The following is a 5,000-nucleotide window of genomic DNA, read 5'->3' as shown; positions in this document are numbered from 1 at the left end:
TAATAATAATAATATCAATAATAACAATAACGATAATAACACTGATAATAACAAAATAAAAAATGACAACAATATACTCATCAACACACCAATAACACTAATACCAATACCTACACAACGCCACAAGTACATATAAGCAGCAACATTCAAAAACCGATGCTTTCTCAATATTTTTCCCTTGACGTCCCACTTCCTGTTGTAATTCATTCCCTCCCACAAGCATTATAAGTCGAATTAAGACGACTAGTGTTAATTCGACCTAATTCGAGGCTACTAGTCGAATTAAGACGACTTGTAGGTAGCCTTTCTTATCTATGCGTAGTAAATCTGACCACGGATTTAGGCTCTGGTGGTCGACCCTCCTCGTGTGTGGTTGCTAGTTTAACATTTGGATGGTTGGTTGGTGTTTTGCTTTGATTTGGATGGTTGGTTGGTGTTTTGCTTTGATTTGGATGGTTGGTTGATTTTTGCTTTGATTTGGATGGTTGGTCGTTTTGCTTTGATTTGGATGGTTGGTTGTTTTGCTTTGATTTGGATGGTTGGTTGGTGTTTTGCTTTGATTTGGATGGTTGGTTGTTTTGCTTTGATTTTTGGATGGTTGGTTGGTGTTTTGCTTTGATTTGGATGGTTGGTTGGCGTTTTGCTTTGACTTGGATGGTTGGTTGGTGTTTTGCTTTGATTTGGATGGTTGGTTGGCGTTTTGCTTTGATTTGGATGGTTGGTTGTTTTGCTTTGACTTGGATGGTTGGTTGGTGTTTTGCTTTTTGGATGGTTGGTTGATGTTTTGCTTTGATTTGGGTGGTTGGTTGGTGTTTTTGCTTTGATTGATGGGGTTTGGTGGTTTTTGCTTTGTTTTGATTTGGATGGTTGGTTGGTGTTTTGCTTTGATTTGGATGGTTGGTTGATTTTTGCTTTGATTTGGATGGTTGGTTGGTGTTTTGCTTTGATTTGGATGGTTGGTTGGTGTTTTGCTTTGATTTGGATGGTTGGTTGATTTTTGCTTTGATTTGGATGGTTGGTTGTTTTGCTTTGATTTGGATGGTTGGTTGTTTTGCTTTGATTTGGATGGTTGGTTGGTGTTTTGCTTTGATTTGGATGGTTGGTTGGTGTTTTGCTTTGATTTGGATGGTTGGTTGGTGTTTTGCTTTGATTTGGATGGTTGGTTGTTTTGCTTTGATTTGGATGGTTGGTTGTTTTGCTTTGATTTGGATGGTTGGTTGGTGTTTTGCTTTGATTTGGATGGTTGGTTTTGCTTTGATTTGGATGGTGGGTGGTTTTGCTTTGGATGGGATGGTTGGTTGGGTTTTTTGCTTGATTTGGATGGTTGGTTGATTTTGTTTTGATTTGTTTGGTTGGTTGATTTTTGCTTTGATTTGGATGGTTGGTTGGTGTTTTGCTTTGATTTGGATGGTTGGTTGGTGTTTTGCTTTGATTTGGATGGTTGGTTGGTGTTTTGCTTTGATTTGGATGGTTGGTGTTTTGCTTTGATTTGGATGGTTGGTTGGTGTTTTGCTTTGATTTGGATGGTTGGTTGGTGTTTTGCTTTGATTTGGATGGTTGGTTGGTGTTTTGCTTTGATTTGGATGGTTGGTTGATTTTTGCTTTGATTTGGATGGTTGGTTGGTGTTTTGCTTTGATTTGGATGGTTGGTTGATTTTTGCTTTGATTTGGATGGTTGGTTGATTTTTGCTTTGATTTGGATGGTTGGTTGGTGTTTTGCTTTGATTTGGATGGTTGGTTGATTTTTGCTTTGACTTGGATGGTTGGTTGGTGTTTTGCTTTGATTTGGATGGTTGGTTGTTTTGCTTTGATTTGGATGGTTGGTTGTTTTGCTTTGATTTGGATGGTTGGTTGTTTTGCTTTGATTTGGATGGTTGGTGTTTTGCTTTGATTTGGATGGTTGGTTGTTTTGCTTTGATTTGGATGGTTGGTGTTTTTGCTTTGATTTGGATGGTTGGTTGTTTTGCTTTGATTTGGATGGTTGGTTGTTTTGCTTTGATTTGGATGGTTGGTTGTTTTGCTTTGATTTGGATGGTTGGTTGTTTTGCTTTGATTTGGATGGTTGGTGGGTGTTGTGCTTTCATTTGGATGGTTGGTTGTTGTTTTTGCTTTGATTAGGATGGTTGGTTGATTTTTGCTTTGACTTGGATGGTTGGTTGGTGTTTTGCTTTGATTTGGATGGTTGGTTGGTGTTTTGCTTTGATTTGGATGGTTGGTTGGTGTTTTGCTTTGATTTGGATGGTTGGTTGGTGTTTTGCTTTGATTTGGATGGTTGGTTGGTGTTTTGCTTTGATTTGGATGGTTGGTTGGTGTTTTGCTTTGATTTGGATGGTTGGTTGGTGTTTTGCTTTGATTTGGATGGTTGGTTGGTGTTTTGCTTTGATTTGGATGGTTGGTTGATTTTTGCTTTGATTTGGATGGTTGGTTGATTTTTGCTTTGATTTGGATGGTTGGTTGGTGTTTTGCTTTGATTTGGATGGTTGGTTGGTGTTTTGCTTTGATTTGGATGGTTGGTTGTTTTGCTTTGATTTGGATGGTTGGTTGTTTTGCTTTGATTTGGATGGTTGGTTGTTTTGCTTTGATTTGGATGGTTGGTTGGTGTTTTGCTTTGATTTGGATGGTTGGTTGATTTTTGCTTTGATTTGGATGGTTGGTTGGTGTTTTGCTTTGATTTGGATGGTTGGTTGGTGTTTTGCTTTGATTTGGATGGTTGGTTGGTGTTTTGCTTTGATTTGGATGGTTGGTTGGTGTTTTGCTTTGATTTGGATGGTTGGTTGTTTTGCTTTGATTTGGATGGTTGGTGTTTTGCTTTGATTTGGATGGTTGGTTGTTTTGCTTTGATTTGGATGGTTGGTGTTTTGCCTTGATTTGGATGGTTGGTGTTTTGCCTTGATTTGGATGGTTGGTTGGTGTTTTGCTTTGATTTGGATGGTTGGTTGGTGTTATGCTTTGATTTAGATGGCTGGTTGGTGTTTTGCTTTGATTTGGTTGGTTGGTTGGTGTTTTGCTTTGATTTGGATGGTTGGTTTGTGTTTTGCTTTGATTTGGATGGTTGGTGTTTTGCCTTGATTTGGATGGTTGGTTGGTGTTTTGCTTTGATTTGGATGGTTGGTTGGTGTTTTGCTTTGATTTGGATGGTTGGTTGGTGTTTTGCTTTGATTTGGTTGGTTGGTTGGTGTTTTGCTTTGATTTGGATGGTTGGTTTGTGTTTTGCTTTGATTTGGATGGTTGGTTGGTGTTTTGCTTTGATTTGGTTGGTTGGTTGGTGTTTTGCTTTGATTTGGATGGTTGGTTGTTTTGATTTGGATGGTTGGTTGGTGTTGTGCTTTGATTTGGTTGGTTGGTTGGTGTTTTGCTTTGATTTGGATGGTTGGTTGGTGTTTTGCTTTGATTTGGATGGTTGGTTGGTGTTTTGCTTTGATTTGGATGGTTGGTTGGTGTTTTGCTTTGATTTGGATGGTTGGTTGGTGTTTTGCTTTGATTTGGATGGTTGGTTGGTGTTTTGCTTTGATTTGGATGGTTGGTTGGTGTTTTGCTTTGATTTGGATGGTTGGTTTGTGTTTTGCTTTGATTTGGATGGTTGGTTGGTGTTTTGCTTTGATTTGGTTGGTTGGTTGGTGTTTTGCTTTGATTTGGATGGTTGGTTTGTGTTTTGCTTTGATTTGGATGGTTGGTTGTTTTGCTTTGATTTGGATGGTTGGTTGTTTTGCTTTGATTTGGATGGTTGGTTGTTTTGCTTTGATTTGGATGGTTGGTTGTTTTGCTTTGATTTTTGGATGGTTGGTTGGTGTTTTGCTTTGATTTGGATGGTTGGTTGGTGTTTTGCTTTGATTTGGATGGTTGGTTGGTGTTTTGCTTTGATTTGGATGGTTGGTTGGTGTTTTGCTTTGATTTGGATGGTTGGTTGGTGTTTTGCTTTGATTTGGATGGTTGGTTGGTGTTTTGCTTTGATTTGGATGGTTGGTTGGTGTTTTGCCTTGATTTGGATGGTTGGTTGGTGTTTTGCTTTGATTTGGATGGTTGGTTGGTGTTTTGCTTTGATTTGGATGGTTGGTTTGTGTTTTGCTTTGATTTGGATGGTTGGTTGGTGTTTTGCTTTGATTTGGTTGGTTGGTTGGTGTTTTGCTTTGATTTGGATGGTTGGTTGTTTTGATTTGGATGGTTGGTAGGTGTTGTGCTTTGATTTGGATGGTTGGTTGGTGTTTTGCTTTGATTTGGATGGTTGGTTGGTGTTTTGCTTTGATTTGGATGGTTGGTTGGTGTTTTGCTTTGATTTGGATGGTTGGTTGGTGTTTTGCTTTGATTTGGATGGTTGGTTGGTGTTTTGCTTTGATTTGGATGGTTGGTTGGTGTTTTGCTTTGATTTAGATGGTTGGTTGGTGTTTTGCTTTGATTTGGATGGTTGGTTGGTGTTTTGCTTTGATTTGGATGGTTGGTTGGTGTTTTGCTTTGATTTGGATGGTTGGTTGGTGTTTTGCTTTGATTTGGATGGTTGGTTGGTGTTTTGCTTTGATTTGGATGGTTGGTTGGTGTTTTGCTTTGATTTGGATGGTTGGTTGGTGTTTTGCTTTGATTTGGATGGTTGGTGTTTTGCTTTGATTTGGATGGTTGGTTGATTTTTGCTTTGATTTGGATGGTTGGTTGGTGTTTTGCTTTGATTTGGATGGTTGGTTGGTGTTTTGCTTTGATTTGGATGGTTGGTTGGTGTTTTGCTTTGATGAGGATGGTTGGTTGGTGTTTTGCTTTGATTTGGTTGGTTGGTTGGTGTTTTGCTTTGATTTGGGTGGTTGGTTGGTGTTTTGCTTTGATTTGGATGGTTGGTTGGTGTTTTGCTTTGATTTGGATGGTTGGTTGGTGTTTTGCTTTGATTTGGATGGTTGGTTGGTGTTTTGCTTTGATTTGGATGGTTGGTTGGTGTTTTGCTTTGATTTGGATGGCTGTTTTTTTGTTTTTTTTTTGCTTTGATTTGGATGGTTGGTGTTTTGCTTTGATTTGGATGG

Source organism: Penaeus japonicus, unplaced genomic scaffold (assembly GCF_977035675.1).
Source record: "Penaeus japonicus unplaced genomic scaffold, GWHDUDI00000001_assembly GWHDUDI00000037, whole genome shotgun sequence".
Taxonomy (NCBI): Eukaryota; Metazoa; Arthropoda; class Malacostraca; order Decapoda; family Penaeidae; genus Penaeus; species Penaeus japonicus.
This window is presented reverse-complemented; position numbering follows the sequence as displayed.